Here is a 17770-nt window from a genome sequence, read left to right as displayed (position 1 = left end):
TGAGAATTTATTGCCAATGATGCAATGTCTTTAAAACTAAATACGTAAAGATGCAAACTGAATCAATTTGCAGCACCCTCAAAACTTTCTTAAAAATCGACAAGGCAATCATTCGTTGCCTACCCCAAATTGCTCTAAATAGTCCACTTCACTTTCATCACTGTAAATGGACATTCTTTTGAGCACAGGGTAATCAATCAATATTTTCAGAGAATCTCAAAAAACTAAAGAATTTCTACGCTATAAACTGGAGGCACTAACTAACGCAGAAAAAGGAGGAAATAGTGTCACTGCAATTTAATTCTCCTTGAATCAGTAACATTTAAAGACTTTAAGAATCCAGGCACAACTAATCAAAAAGAAGTTCTTGCTCATTTGAAAACTACACTGCACAAAGAACTGCAACTTTCATGTGCCAATTATGGAACAGAAATATCTCACAGAAATATAAGCCAACTTTTGAACAATCATGACATTTATGAGATTATTATAATTTGGGGTCATGGCTTTAAATTTTGAGTGAATGAAGACAGTCATATGAACTATTCTACAGTCTACCTGACAAAAGCATGCATAGCTTAAATGTTAGGTATTATTGGAAGTTTCATATTATTTTAATTCGAAGATGATGCAAGGAGACAGTCTCTAAGTTTACCACAACTAAAATTTGTGACATCCAGCAGCCCAGGAAGACGTTGTTAGCAAGTTGTGAACAATAACACTGCAAGCTGTCCAGTCACTTCTAAACAAATTGTGATCAAAAATTGCTAATCAGCATTTCTACCTAGATTAACTGCATGGTTGATGTGTCATGAGAAAAGAGGGCAGAAGAAGCTATTTTTGACCACAGGTTACATACTTCCTGACATATCAATAAAAAATCCAAACATATAAATAGAAAGCAGGAATCATGTACACTGCGTCACCTAAGGCCCACTGAAGATGTTACCTAGTAGGGTGATGAAACGTCTGGAAATGAACCTCTCAGCTCAGCGAGCAAACCTACATCCAGTACATCAATAATATCATCGCAGATATTCTACATGATCAGAGAGAAAAGGCTGCTTGCCTTCGCAAGCTACAACAGCCAAACACAGATGGGAGACAGTTTTCAGCCATTTAAAGATTCCAGAAAATTTGTTCAAAGGGAGATGGTCGTGGCTGTTGAAGGTCAATTATCTCAGCAGCAGCATGGTGTTGCAGGAGTACCTCTGGGCAGTGTTCTAGGCCCAATCATTTTCAGCTGTACCAGAGGGAAGAAAAGTCATCCAAACAGGCTTTTGGGCCGATGGTGGATTTAAGGGAGACACAACAAACTGTCTACAGGTGTTTTCCTCAGTCACTCTGCTACTACTGGGCAAAACAGACATATGGAAACTCATTGGAAACTGGGAGCAATTATTTAGCTTTGTTAAAGGACTATCAAACCATGTTTTGGGGGAGAACTAGACAACAGGAATGTCACTTTCCATAGGTAAAGCATAAACTGTCTAAAAAAAAAGCTGTACTTATGTTGAGCATTTTGTTTTAATTATATGTTAAAGTAAATGTTTAAAACACAAAATCTTTACTGATTATTCTTTCGCATAAATGAAATTTCAAATCTTTTTTAAGTGTTACTGGTCTCTACAAGGATCATAAAACTGTGCATATATTGAAAGCAGAAATGTGATGTATAATCCAGAAATTTTATTATTCTTGCAGATTTTACTTTTCCACACTTATCATCGGAAAGTTATTTTAAATACAAAACAATTCTCATAAAATTTCAATTGACATGTGACATTATGGACTTTATGTCATAACTTTTCACATAAAGTTAAATAAACCATAGAAATAATGGAAATTCCTTCTTCAACCACTGCCATAGAAACTGGTTACTTGGCCAGAAGTGAAAGTGGTTCTTAGGTAAAATGAATCATTTCACTGAAAGCAGTCAGGATGCAGACAGTAATGATATTAGAGATGTACACTACCAAAAAATACATACTGAGTTCTAATCACAGAAATTCAGAAGAAAAAAATGAAACGTAATTCTGTCTAAAATGTAGTTTTAAGAAATGAGCCATTCACCCCTTTGCAACATAAATCTCATACCCAAAAAGTTGTTAACTTAACATTTGGGCATATTGGCGAATTTTAATTTTGCACTTCCTCTCCAGTCAACGGTAAACTGAAATTTTAACTTTTCCTTATACCTGGTACAAGGCATTTGTCTGCACTTTACTAATTCAAATAACCTAAGTAACTACTTAACAGCACAAAGCAAGTTATAGTGAGATTTTATTTAGTGAAGCTAAACGTTACTAATCTCGTAGGGTAGAGTGGTATTATCTCTAGACTATTAATCCCAAAACTCAAATAATGTTCTGGGTACTTGGGTTTGAATCCCACCATGGCAGATTAAGAAGTTTGAATTCAATAAAAATCTAACCAGGGAAAGGTTTGGCCTACTCAAGAACAAAAGAGGGAATGTATATATGGAACCAAAAGAGGTAGGTGAGGTCTTAAACAAGTACTTTGTATTCATCAAAGAGAAGAAATTGGCAGAGAATGATCTCAGGGGAGTGTCGAATTGCTAAGCCAAGTTGCTATTGAAAAGGAAGAAGTGCTATGTGTCTTAAAAAGTATTTAGATAAATCCCTGGGTCCTGATGGGATCTATCCCAGAATATCGAGGGATGCAAAAAAACAAATTGCTGGAGCATTGACAGACACCGCTGGAGCGTTGACAGACATCTTTGTATCCTCTTTGGCTACAGGTGAGGTCCCAGAAGACTGAGAACAACTAATGTTGTCCCATTGTTTAAGAAGGATCACAGGGATAATCCAGGAAGTTACAGACCTGTGAGCATCATGTCAGTGGTAGGGAAATTATTGGAAAATAATCTCAGGGACAAGATCTATAAGCAAATGATCTGATTAGCGATAAGCAGCATGGTTTTGTGCAGGGAAGGCCATGCCTCACTAATTTGATCAAGTTTTTTAAGGAGGTGACAAAGATGATTGATGAGGGAAACACAGTTAATATTGTCCACATGAACTTCAGTAAAGCCTTTGACAAGGTCCCTCAAGGCAAACTGATACAAAATGTGAAATCATATGGTATCAGAGGTGAGCTGGCAAGCTGGATACAGAAATAGCTCAAGTCAAAGCAGACAGATGGTAGCGGTGTAAGGATGCTTTTCAGAATGAAAGGCTGTAACTTGTGACAATACTGTCACTTTAACAAGGTTATTTTGTCCTTGGAGTTTTTTCAAGTGAGGTAATAAAAGAGGTATCAAAATGTCTGGAAATATCTACTTTAACGATGACAGGGGAGTGGCCAGTTCTTCCAGTTGAGGACTTTTCTAATTTGGTTAAGTTGTAGCAGTCACAGAAGCTGCTACAATGCAAAAAAGTTCCATGCTTCAGCAGATGATCCCTAGCTGACTTTTCTCTCTGAAATCGCTCCCTGCCTATAAGAACCCGTTTTTGAATTTACCTTTTTCCAAGGGGTGTGTTTATGGGATGTGCAGGAATTATAACCGCTACTTAGTTAAGTACCATGTCAGGTCAGTTGAGTTTGCTAACAGTTAATCTCTTCTAAATTCCATTTTCTTTTTTTCATGTTTCAACTGTAGTGTTTAAATAAATGCTGTTTTGCTCAGTGTGGTTTGACCAGCTGCATCACACCAGGAAAATCCACTCACATCTGCTTTTAAAATAAGGAGAAGTGAGGGCCGAGGCTACCTTCTTAAAATATTTTGAGGGGATCTGGCCTAGTCCATAGGAAACTAGTGGTATTGCACAGGGATCATGTTAGGACCTCTGCTATTCATGATCTACATAAATGATTTAGAGGAAAACATAGATGGTCTAATCAGAAAGTTTGCAGACAATACAAAATTTGGAGGAGTTGTGGATAATGTGGAGGATTGTCAGAAGATACTGCAGGATATCGATTAGTTGGAGGCATGGGCAGAAAAATGGCAAATGGAGTTTAATCCAGAAAAATGTGAGGTGATGCATTTTGAAAGGTCAAGTACAGGTGGAAATTATACAGTGAATGGCAGAATTCCTTTCGAATATTGATATGCAGTGTTATGAAGGTGTAGAGGTACTGTACCTTTAAGAGAGTTGAAAAGCTAGCAAGGACAAGCACAGAGAGTCCAGATCAAGGCAACAATATAACTCTTGGTAGAAACAGCTAGCAGCATCTGGGTTGCCATGAAACAAAAAAAAAACATTAATTCAAATTTGGCCAATCAGTTTGAATTATGCCCCAAGATACCAGAATCCAATCAAATTGAAATTTACTATTTTGATAACCAATGAAATGATCCAATTTATGGGGTATAAAACTGGACATTTTGAATAGTTAAGCAGAGAACTGCCATGCCATCAAGTATAGACTGCCAACAGAACAGGTCTCTGAAAGGGTCCTGTCTATACAAAGTTTGCACAGCAGAACATCAAAACGATAACAGAGGAAAATCTGCAGAGGAGGATACAAAGAAAAGCATGGACAGGTGACTGGTTTTGAAAGCTAAATTTTTTAAAAATCTAAATCAGGATTTTTTATCAGACTAATATTGTAGAGTGGGAGTTAAAAGATAGGTTTAAGAGAATGTAGTTGTAAATAGTTGTTGGTTTTAATATTCTCTGTTGGACATAACAAATAAGTTGTTAGTTTTTACTTTAAATAGTGACTTCTGGGATAGTTCTTTACCTCTCAAATTTTAACAGATTACAGCACAGGGTGAATCTCTTCTGTGATGCTGGTTTAAGTTAGCAGAGAGGTTTACCCTGTGTCGTAACAGCAGAGAGATCTGAGTATGCAGGTCCACAGATCACTGAAGGTGACAGTGCAGGTAAGTAAGGTAGTTAAAAAAAAAGGCCAATGCCATGTTTGCCTTCATTGGAAGGGGGCACTGAGTATAAAAATAGAAACATCATGCTGCAACTTTATAGAACTTTAGTTAGGCCACAGTTCTAATTTTGTATACAGTCTGGTCACCATGCTACCAGAAGGACGTGGATGTTTTGGAGAGGGTACAGAAAAGGTTTACCAGGATGTTACCTGTTACAGGGAATTTAGCAATGAAGAAAGGTGAGATCGACTAAGCTATTTGCACTGGAATGCAGGTAGTTGAAGGAGGACCTAATAGATCTTCATGAGATTGCGAATGACACAGATAGAGTGGAAAGTATGCAGCTTTTCCCAGGATTGAGGGGTGAATTACTAGGGTGACAGGTTTAAGGTACGGGGGTGGAAGTGTAAAAGAGATGTGCAAGGCACATTTTTCACACAAAGGGTGGTGAGTGCCCGGAACCCGCTACCAGAGAAGATGGTGGAAGCAAGCACGATAACAGCATTCAAGAAGCACCTTGACAAATTAATGAATAAGAAAGGAACAGAGAGATACGAATCCTGTCAGGGAAGACAGTTTTAATATGGAAGGGCAAAATGTGTCAGTGCAGCCTTGGAGGGCCGAAGGGCCTGCTCCTGTGTTGTACTGATTTTTGTTCTAGAACAAACAGTCTTAACGATGACCATGAAACCGTTGTGGATTGTCAAAAAAAACTATCCGATTCACTGTCCTTTAGGGAAGTAAACCGCTGTCCTTACCTGGTCTGGCTTACTGATAATTTCAGACCCACAGCAATGTGGTTGATTCTTAACTGCTGTCCGGACAATTAGAGATGGGCAGTAAATGCTGACCGAAAATTACACGAATGAATTAAAAAGAAAATCTTTGTATGCAAATTGCTTTTCAATATATATTCTACTGGTCCCAAAGAGAAGGAATGCAGGAAACACTTAGGACGGCAGTAAAGGAAATTAGTCCCTTTTGAACATGCTTTCGCTAGAATACCATACCATTAGTGTGTATGTAGCAACTCTTAGAAATTACCAATATGAAAAAGAGATACAATAACTGATCTGTGTTGTAAATTTAATTTCACTGGAAACTTCTTAAGGTTATATTTCTCTTGAAATTAATCAGTCGAATGATAATTCTATAGTTATGGTAACTTTGTACAGCCCCTCCAAAAAAGGAGCTTTTCATCAAGAGTTCCTCAGCACAGTTGCTCAGTGGTTAGCACTGCTGCCTCACAGCACCAGGGACCCAGATTCAATTCCAGCCTCAGGCAACTGTCTGTGTGGAGTTTGCATGTTCTCCCCATGTCTGCGTGGGTTTCCTCTAGGTGCTCCAGTTTCCCTTCAAATCCAAAGATGTGTAGGTTAGGTGAATTGGTCATGCTAAATTTCCCATAGTGTTCAGGATGTGCGGATTACCTGCATTCGTCAGGGGTAATTATAATGTAATAGGGTAGAGGAATGGGTCTGGGTTACTCTTCGGAGGATTGGTGTGGATTGTTGGGCCAAATGGCCTGTTTCCACACTGTAGGGGTTCTATGATTCTTTCATGGGGCGGCACGGCAGCTCAGTGGCTAATACTGCTGCCTCATAGCATTACAGACCCAGATTAGATTCCAGCCTCGGGCGACTGTGTGGAGTTTGCACATTCTCCCTGTGTCTGAGTGGGTTTTCCTCCGGGTGCTCTAGTTTCCTTCCACTGTCCAAAGATTTGCAGATTAGGAGAACTGGCCATGCTAAATTGCCCATAGTATTCAAGGATATTTAGTTTAGATGCCTTAGTAGGGGAAATATAGGGAAATGGGCCTGGGTGGGATGCTCTTCGGAGGGTCAGTATGGACTTTTTGGGCTGAATGTTTCCACACTGTTGGGATTCTATGAGTTCCCTATAAATCTGGATAGATAGTTAAGGAAAAACTACAAAGCTGTGTTAGGATCTTCAGTTAACTTTGCCCATTTCTGAGATTTGCTAAAATTAAAAAGTTAATTAATGCATGGAACAGAAAATATTATTTTAATGTACGACTCTCTGACACAATAGTCCAGTAAGAAAATAGACCACTTAAACTGGATTGTCATTATGAACAGATCATTAAGAAGCCACAGGAAAACAACAAATAAATTACAACATATCAATACGACCAACAAAACCTCTGAAATTTATTGAGGGATGAGATGGAAAAGTATTATAAAATCTGTCATAGGGTTCAGCTTAAAGTGAGATAAGGAAAATGATGCAAGGACCTGACTGGTCAAGGATACAGGTATCTACCAATGCACCAGAAATTAATGACAGATGAATAGCATTAAAGCATTTTATACATACTGGTTTAATCAAGACTTTATTTTGAAATACCCATTAAAACATTAAGTGTATCTTTCTCAGACCATAAAGCACTTTCAAGAATCTGTCCACGATGGAGGGTACAAAGTAAAAGACTTTGGAAAACCTCAGTGCAATTTTGAAGAGGAGAAGAACTCACAAAGCTTCAATCTGATGGCCCTGCGTAATTCAAGGAATCAAACAGACTGACGATGCTGAGAAAGCTAGAGTACAGAGGAAGGGTCACTGGACCCTGATTTCTCTCCATAGATGCTGCCAAACTTTTCCAGCAATTTCTGCTTTTTTTTCTGATTTCCAGCTTCTGCAGTTCTTTAGGTTTTTATCCATTAGAAGAAGCTGGTCAGAACAGTGGATGACAGGATTCTGTGGAAGTCAATAATCCACCCAAAGTTTCATGAATTAATATGAAAAGATAGACAATATCACTGCCAACAAACAAGCTCATTCTTCAAAGTGCTCAGCACTGGTTGAATATATGCAACTGTGGCACCAATAGATATACAATCCTTATAAAATCAAAGTACTGAGGGTGCTGGAAATCCAAAATAGAAACAGCCCTTTCTGGAAATGCACATTCTCAAGCCAAAGAACAAATGAGGCACAGAAGGAAGCATGGTCTAATTGACTTGCACAGGCAAATTTAACATATCATTTTCAGATCTAAAAGATTTATGTTAACATAATGATGTAATTAATATGATGTTCATTTCATTTTTTTTATGCAATATGCAATATATAGTGTTCACACACATGCACATTTTAAGAGCACGCACATTCATGTGCACTCTCACATATTCCGACCTCTGTGCATAAAACCTGAATCAGCTCTTCATTGACGTAGTCAGGCAAACAGTAATCATGCACACACATGAATGCACAACCCACAGCAACCCACAACTTAACTTCCTGGAAATGCTGGCTCATATGAACAGTGAAATGGAGAAATTGTGACATAATGCTTAACTAAGAATTAGTGAGCACTGTCTTCACCTATGCAAAGAATAACTTCCTTTCACTAGAGCGAAATGTCAAACAATGGCTTGCCCACATGACTAAAACATTTCATCCAAGTCACGATTACACTGCTCCATGTGAGACCATGCTGACCTTCAATTGGGTTACATATTTCACTACACTTCAATAGTGGTTAAACTGAAAACTTCAAAAAACTTAATTGGCTAAAAAACATAGATGTTCTGACGTTATGAATAACATTGCATCAGTTCACTTTTTATATTAATGATCTGGATGAAGGAACTGGGGGCATTCTGCCGAAGTTTGCCAATGATAAGAAGTTAGGTGGACAGGCAGGTGTCAAGCTTCTTGAGTGTCGTTAGGGCTGCACTCATCCAGGTAAGTTGGGAGTGTTCCATCACATTCCTGATTTGTATCTTGTAGATGGTGAACAGGCTTTGAGGAGTCAGGAGGTGGGTTACTCGCTGCAGTATTCCTAACTTCAGACCTGCTCTTGCAGCCACTGTGTTTATGTGGTGAGTCCAGTTCAGTTTCTGGGCAATGTTAACCGCGAGGATGTTGATAGTAGGGGAATCACTGATGGTAATGTGGTTGAATGCCAAGGAGTGGTGGTTAGACTGTCTTTTATTGGTGATGGTCATAGCCTGGCATTTGACCCATCTTGTCCATGCCAACCCAAAGACACTCAGATGCTCTTTCTAATCTCATTTTCCCACACACAATCCACAGTCCTATAGTTAACAGCACCTAAGGTGCAGATCCAGGGAACTTTTGAATAAGCTTAAGGTCTCTGCCTCAACCACCATTCAGTTTGCTAATTCCAGACATCCACCACCCTCTGTGTAAAAAAAAGTCTTTCCTCGCATTCCCTCTAATCCTTCTGCCATTAGCTTGAATCTATGACCCCTGGTTTTTGGATTCTCTGTCAAGGGAAACTCCACACAGTCAGTCGCCCGAGTCAGGAATTGAACCCAGGTCTCTAGCGCTGTGAGGCAACAGTGCTAACCACTGTGCCACCATGCCGCCCACAACAGCATCCACCCAGACCCACCCCCCACACTCTAATCTTTGTAAACCAGAGGGATTGTGAACAAGGGTCATTTGACCTGAAACATTAACTCTGATTTCTCTCCACAGATACTGCCAGACCTGCTGAGCTTTTCCAGCAATTCCTACTGTTGTTTCTGATTTACAGCATCCACAGTTCTTTCAGTTTTTTTTATTAAACTGAGTCAGGATCTGGCCAAAGCAGACAGAGAATAGCTACTTGAATGGGAACAGAGAGAACCATTCACAAAGGTACTGGGGGAAATTAAGCCCAATATGTCCCCTACAGTGTGATATGTAGTAGTAACAAGCCCAGACAATCCTAGAGGTCTAGGAATATTCAGGATTGAAATAAATTTGTATTACTTTTTTTTAGATTAGATTACTTACAGTGTGGAAACAGGCCCTTCGGCCCAACAAGTCCACACCGACTCGCCGAAGCGCAACCCACCCATTCCCCTACATTGACCCCTTTTACCTAACACTACGGGCAATTTAGCATGGCCAATTCACCTGACCTGCACATCTTTGGACTGTGGGAGGAAACCGGAGCACCCGGAGGAAACCCAGGCAGACACGGGGAGAATGTGCAAACTCCTCACAGTCAGTCGCCTGAGTCGGGAATTAAACCCGGGTCTCTGGCCCTGTGAGGCAGCAGTGCTAACCACTGTGCCACCGTGCCGCCCACTATTAGATTACTTACAGTGTGGAAACAGGCCCTTCGGCCCAACAAGTCCACACCGACCCACTGAAGCGTAACCCACCCAGACCCATTCCCTCCATTTACCCCTTCACCTAACACTACAGGCAATTTAGCATGGCCAATTCGCCTAACCTGCACATTTTTTGGATTGTGGGAGGAAACCAGAGCACCCGGAGGAAATCCACGCAGACACAGGGAGAATGTGCAAACTCCACACAGTCAGTCGCCTGAGTCGGGAATTGAACCCAGGTCTCTAGCGCTGTGAGGCAACAGTGCTAACCACTGTGCCACCATGCCGCCCACAACAGCATCCACCCAGACCCACCCCCCACACTCTAATCCACTGAGCCTGGACGCTATGGGCAATTTAGCATGGCCAATTCACCTAACTTGCACATTTTTTTTTGGACTGTGGGAGGAAACTGGAGCAAACCCTCGCGGACACGGGGAGAATGTGCAAACTCCACACAGTCGCCTGAGGCGAGAATTGAACCCGGGTCTCTGGCAATGTGAGGCAGCAGTGCTAACCGCTGTGCCACCATGCCGCCCATGTATTTGTATTTGAATTTGAATTTGAATTTGTATTACAAGTACAAAGAGAGCAAAACAACAAAGACCCAATCGGAGTACAGAAAGTGCAGGGGGAGCTCAAGAAAGCAAGTAGGAGCCCAAGAAAGGAGCATGAGAAAACACTGGCAGGCAAGATTAGGAAAAATCCCAAAAAAACTCTACAACTATATCATGGGGAAGAGAAAAACCAGGGAAAGATTGTGCATGAATCTGGAGAACACTGGTGGAGTGTTAAATGAGTACTTCACATCTGTCTTTACTCAAGAGAAAGAGGATACAAGTACAGAATTTGAGAAGATGGACTGTGAAGTTCTTCAGTAGGTAGTAGCAGATAGGCAGGTCTAGATGAAAAATATTCCAGACTGCTCAGAAATAAGGAAAGAAATTACAGAGGCCCTGACCTAAATTTTTAAACCATCGCTAGCCACAGGGGAGGAACCAGAGGACTGGAGGACAAGGAGGGTTAAAAGATAGGTCAGCTAACAACAGACCAGTGAGATTAATATCAGTGGTACAGAAATTAATGGAGAGAATCATGAAGAAGAAAATTAATCTTATCAGAGAGGCAAAGTTTGATCATGGAAAGTCAGTAGGTCATGCCTGACAAATTTGGTAGAATTTTTCAAGGTGGTGCCCAAGTGCATGGATGAGGATAGGCAGCTGATGTAGTTCTTTTGAATTTCAACAAAGCCTCTGACAAAGTCCCTCATGGGAAACTGATAAAGAAGGTTAAGCTCATGGCATCTAGGGTAACTTGGCAAGTTGGATCCAAAACTGGCTTTGTGACAAGAGACAGATGGTGGTGGTAGAAGGTGGTTGTGTTACGGGAGCCCCATTTGGTGGTGCACCACAGGGATCAGCGGGTTACCCAGGTCACTTACTGTTTGTGCTTTTCATAAATGATGTAGATGAGAATGTGGTGCTGGCGGTTTGGAGAGGGGAGATGGTGAATGATAACTAAGTTTGTGGATGACGAAGACTGGGTGGATTATTGACAGTGATGAGGAAGATGTTAGGTGAAAGAAGAATAAATTGGTCAGATGGGTAGATCAGTGACAGATGGAATTTAACCCCAATAAGTGTGAGGTGATGTACTTTGGTAGGAAGAACAAGATAACGGAATACTCAATGAATGGCAGGACATAAGGAACAGAGGGATCTTGGTGAACTTGTCTACAGATCCAAGGTAACATGACAAATTAACAGGGTAATTCAGAAGGCATATGGAACATTTGCCTTTATCAGTTTTGGCACAGATTATAAGAGCAGGGAGGTTACATTGGAGTTGTACAGGACTTTGATTGGGCCACAGCTGGATCACTGTGTGCAGTTCTGGTCTTCACACTACAGGAAGGATGTGATTGCACTGGAGGGGGCGCAGAGGAGATTCACCAGGATGTTGCCTGGGATGGAACATTTCAGCGATGAAGAGGAGCCAAGGAGCTGCCTAGGTGCATAAGATTATGAGGGGCATGGGACAGGGTGAAAGCAGTTGTTTCCCCTTAATTGAAGGGTCATCGACAAGGGGGATTAATTTTCAAGTGATAGGCAAGTGGCAGGTGCCTTAAGGAAAGGTTTTTTCACCTAATGGATAGTGGTTGTCCATAATGCACTGCCTGGGAGGGTACATGGCAATGGGCCTACTGCTTGAGAGTGGGACCAGCATAGATAGCGGTATATTTTTGGCAGTGCAGATCAATGGGCTAAATGGACTCTTCTGTACTGTATAGTTTTCTATGATTTTATAACTGGGATAGAAAGAAATTATTCCCAATGATTGGCAAGTTATTATTAAGAGAAAGTGTGTATAATTTGGAGCCAGACATTTCACAAAAGGTGATAGAAATGTGGCATTGTCTCCTGCATAAGGTAGATTTTTTTTAATTTTAAAATTAAGATTGATAGATTATTATTCAAAGGTACTTAAGGCTATGAGCAAAGGCAAATACACAAGGTTACTGAATAGCAGATCAGGTTTGAGGTGGTAATATCAATACCTCTCCTCATTTTTACTGAAACTAAAATGCGCCTTGTGCAATAAACCACATGAATCAATGAAACTTTGAGTAAACTTTATTTCTCATTAATTTCTGGAATTCCACTTTATCCAATTGTGCATTAAAGACTCTTAAACATGTGCATCAGTCAAAACATATTTGAAATTGCAAATAAGACAGAAAAAAATTCCCATATACAAAGAAGCGAATATCAAAATCAGACTAGAGACTATTTTGGTGCTGCTTATGTAGCACATTTCTCCAAAAAATAAGCACTCCCTTCCTTTTTAGGACTTGAATCAATCTGTTATCTTCATGCAGGTCAATAATAAAAAGTTTCTTCAGCAGTTATCAATGGGGGCTTTAAGCCTAAGTAAGGTGAACAGAGTCTAACACAAGGCCTTTTCATTCTGAAATCTTTAAATTGAAGAAAACTATTTTGAGAACACAGGAAAATTGTTGTGTAATACTTGTAGTTCTATTATCTTTGGCAAAAGTGCCACTTTTTTTTATAAACCATATTTACAAACTATTGCTGTTTTAAGTTGCGTCACTTGTTAGTGAAAATCGTTCCCCATCGTGAATAGAAAACTGGCTGGGAATTAATTGGGGGAAAAAAAGGGATATGTTTCGATTGTTGACAAGTTCTCCGGTCCTGATGGACTTCACCCTCGAGCTAATGAGGGTGTGTTTGTTTTAATTTTCCAACATTTCCCAGATTCAGGAAAGGTTGATATTTTACAATCTAATGTCACTGCTTTGTTCAAAAACAGAGCAAGACAGAAAACAGGAAACCACTGAATTGTAAGCTTATCATCTGTTATATGGAAAGTGTTATAAGTTATTATTAAAGACTATCAGGGAGTCTACATGGTTTTGTGTGCTTTTCTGCAAGGGAAATCACTGAACAATTTTTGTGTTTTCTGAACAAGTAACATGATACGAATCCCCTTGGATGGACTGGACTTAGATTTCCAAATGGTTTTTGATAAGATGTCCTTTCAAAGGTTACTGAGTAAGATAAAAGCTGACATGTTGGGGGTAACATTGTGGCATGGATAGAAAATTGGCTAGCTAACAAGAAATGGAAACTAGGCATAAATGGGCCATTTCTGATTGGGAAGATGTAATTAGCAATATAGCACGGGAATCAGTCCTGGGACCTCAACCTTTCACAATTCATTTAAATGACTTGAATGTAGGACTGAAGATACTGTTGCTACATTTGCTGATGTCAAAAATAGGTACGACAGTAACTTGTGAAAAGGAAATAAAAAGGCGACAAAAGAATATATTAGTTAGATATGTGGGCAAAGGTCAGGAAATGAAGTACCATGTGGCAACTGTGTAACTTACTATTTTTGTAGGAAGAATAAAAAAGCACATTATCTAAATCATGAGAGACTGCAGAGCATCTGAGATGCAGAGAGATCTCAATGAGTCAATGTCCTATTTCGTGAACAGTTAGTATGCAGGTACAACAAGCATCACAAAGTGAGAAGATTATACTTCAGTTATACAGGGTATGATAAAACTCCATCTGGAGTATTGTGAACAGTATTGGCCTCCTTATTTAAGGAAACAAATGCACTGGAAGCAGTTCAGAGAAAGTTTATAAGACTAATATCTGGAACTGTGATATTGTTTTTAAGAGGAAAGGTTAGACAAGCTGGGCTTGTAATCAATGCAGTCTCGAAGAGTGAGGGGTGACTTGACTGAACCATAATCTTGAAACGTACTAACAGCCTGGATAAAGGAAAGAATATTTCTAGAACTAGAAGTCACTGTTTAAAAATAAGGGGTTGCCCACTTGAGACAGAAATAAGGAGAAATTCTTTCTACCAGAGGGTCTTAAGTCTTTCGAACGCTCTTCTACATAAGGTGGTAGAAGCAGATTCTTTAAATATGCTTAAGGCAGAGGTATGTAACATCTTTTATGAGCAAGGAGAATGAAAAGTTATCAGGGATAGGCAGGAATGTGGAGCAATTAGATCAGCCATGATTTTATTGAATGGTAATAACAGGCTCAAGGGGCAAAATGCCTTACTCCTGCTCATAAATTGGGCTTTATTAAAACCCAGATTTAAGAACCGAGTGCCCAAATAATGTTGGCATGAGAAGAAGTGAACTGAGCAAAAATGAACGAAACAAATGGACAGCAGCAGTCATTACATAATGAGTGGTTATATCCTAATATTGATAGCACTTCCTCCTGGAGATTTCTTCTCTTTTCTAGCAGGGCTCCCTTGCCCTCTGTGCGTTGAGCTCCTTTTACCAGTGTTCTTGTATTCCAAAGAGAAGCTTATGATTCCCCAATTTGAGCAGGCAACATTAGCAATCGAGAGAGGTTTTTACTTTGCTTATGCAGCTTAGGAAAGAAAATCTGCCATCCCAACTCAGCCTAGTCTATGGAAGTACCGGAGTTGGGAGGTCATGTTGCAGTTGTACAGAACATTGGTTAGGCCACTTTTGGAATATTGCGTGCAATTACGGTCTCCTTCCTATCTGAAGGATGTTGTGAAACTTGAAAGGGTTCAGAAAAGATTTAAAAGGATATTTCCAGGGTTGGACGATTTGAGCTATAGGGAGAGGTTGAATAAGCTGGGGCTGTTTTCCCTGGAGCATCGGAGGCTGAGGGTGACCTTATAGAGGTTTATAAAACCATGAGGGGCATGAAAAGGATAAATAGACAAGGTCTTTTCCCTGGGGGTGGAGGAATTCCAGAATTACAGGGCATAGGTTTAGGGTGAGAGGGGGAAGATGTAAAAGGGACCTAAGGGGCAACTTTTTCACACAGAGAGTGATACACGTATGGACTGAGGTGCCAGAATTGGTGGGGGTTAGTACGATTGCAACATTTAAAAGGCATCTGGAGGGGTATATGAATAGGAGGGACATGGGCCGGGTGCTGGCAGATGGGACTAGATTCGTTTGGGATATCTGGTCAGCATGGATGAGTTGGACCGAAGGGTCTGTTTCCGTGATGTACATCACTATGAATCTCTGACTCTAATACAATGTAATATGTTTGCATGATAAGCAGAAGCACAAAACTATAACAATATCAAATGAGTATTGTGTACTTTGGGCTTTATTACAAGAATTACACTACCTTCTACAAGACAACTGGGAGGAAGTATGAGCACTTCAATGCTTGCCAGACTTGACTTGAAATATCAGGTTCACCTTAATGCACCCCAACCAAGGAAGGATGTAGAACATAGAATATTACAGCATAGTACAGGCCCTTCGGCCCTCGATTTTGCACGACCTGTGAAGCCAATCTGAAGGCTATCTGTCCTATACTATTCCATTTTCATTCATATGATTATCCAATGCCATTTAAATGCCCTTAAAGTTGGCAAGTCTACTACTGTTGCAGGCTCTGAGCAAAGAAACTACTTCCAACATCTGTCCTACATCTATCGCCCCTCAATTTGAAGCTATGTCCCCTCGTGCTATCCAAAGCCATCTGAGGAAAAAGGCTGTCACTGTCCACCCTATCTAACCCTCTGATCGTCTAATATGTCTCAATTAAGTCACCTCTCAACCTTCTTCACTCGAAAGAAAACAGCCTCAAGTCCCTCAGCCTTTCCTGAGGGAAGACATTCCCTCCATGCCAGGCAACATCCTAGTAAATCTCCTCTGAAACCTTTCCAAAGCTTCCACATCCTTCCTATAATGTAGTGACCAGAACTGTACGCAATATTCCAAGTGGGACCGCATCAGAATTTTGTACAGATGCAACATGACCTCATGGCTCTGAAACTCAATCCCTCTACCAATAAAAGCTAACACACTGTATGCCATCTTAACAACCCTACCAACCCGGGTGGTAACTTTCAGGGATCTATGTAAATGGACACAGATCTCTCTGCTCATCTACACTACAAAGAATCTTTCCATTAGCCAAGTATCCTTTATTCCTGTTGCTTCTGCCAAAGTGAATCACCTCATACTTTTCCGCTTTAAACTACATTTGCCACCTCTCAGCCCAGCTCTGTAGCTTACCTATGTCCCTCTCTAACCTGCAACATCCTTCAACACTCCACAACTCCACCAACCTTAGTGTCATCTGCAAATTTACTAACCCATCCTTCTACGCACTCATCTAAGTCATTCATAAAAGTGACAAATAGCAGTGGCCCCAAACAGCTCATTGCGGTACATCACTAGTAACTGAACTCCAGGATGAACATTTCCCACCACCCACTACCCTTTATCTTCTTTCAGGTAGCCAATTTTCGATTCAAACCACTAAATCACGCTCAATCCTATGTCTCCGTATTTTGTGTAATAGCCTATTGTGGGGAACCTTATCAAATACCTTACTGAAATCCATATAGACGATATCAATCCCATGTGCTCGGCTTTAAAACTCCAGGTACGAATGATTGAGACACAGGGACTGAAGTACGTTGGAAAACTGAGTAAATTGGTTTGTATTCATCAGAGTGAAGTAAGGGGTGATCAGATAGAAGTATTTACAAAACTAAATGAGTTCACAAATCAAAAGCAGAAACATTTTCTTATTGCCACTCTCTCATTGTTATGCACATTATGAACTAAGATAATAACCAAAAAGACAAGTAAACCTGATTATTTTAATGATGTGGCAAAACCTAGGTCTAAATCCAGCGCAGGACAAGCTTAAGCTCCAACAGCATTTTAAGTGTACCTGTGATATTAAGTCAGAAACATCAAAATTCATTATGAGCAACAGGGTGAAATGAAAATCAGCTTGTTGGCTTCACTCACTACTTTAATTTCTTTTAGTAGAATTCATCAAGCTGTCAGCAGATCTCTTCAGACAATCCTTGTCCCCACTCCTGTATCCTGATACTTTAAAGGGTGCTTGCCACTTGCAAATCAGAGGATACTTGTGTTCAACATACATGACTGTACCTGCTCAGAGATGTGTCTCAAATGAAACCCCACCCAAAAGTCAAAGAGCCACAAACAAGTTCTTGAAGAGCCAGATGGGGCTCACAGCCAGCTGTTGAGAACTAACTTATTAGCTCCCTGCAAATCTGTAAACAAGAACAATGTGGACCTTACCATATTTGTACCTGTATGAAGAAATCTAATTTTAGCAAACCAAATTCTTATTTAGACACAAAATAATTTGACAAATATTAGTGGAGATATTTGTTCAAAATTTCTAATAAAAGCATATTTAAGCATTAAAAAAATTAAATAGTCCAGAAACTGCAGCAATTCAATTGTGAAAACATTTAATTTAAAAATAAAAGCCTGTTGAAAGATTTCACT

The 17770-nt window shown here is 40.1% G+C and overlaps 1 protein-coding gene across 2 annotated transcripts in view; it reads right to left on the bottom strand.

The window, feature by feature from the left end:
- The window catches only part of snx29 (sorting nexin 29), a 502976-nt gene that overhangs the window by 454982 nt on the left and 30224 nt on the right, over nt 1-17770 (bottom strand). The window lies entirely within an intron of this gene.

The sequence above is a fragment of the Chiloscyllium plagiosum genome, unplaced genomic scaffold (assembly GCF_037043375.1).
Source record: "Chiloscyllium plagiosum isolate Xiang-an unplaced genomic scaffold, Cpla_swu_hap1 HiC_scaffold_20, whole genome shotgun sequence".
Taxonomy (NCBI): Eukaryota; Metazoa; Chordata; class Chondrichthyes; order Orectolobiformes; family Hemiscylliidae; genus Chiloscyllium; species Chiloscyllium plagiosum.
Note: the sequence above shows the minus strand (reverse complement) of the source record. Positions and strands in the feature narration are given on the sequence as shown.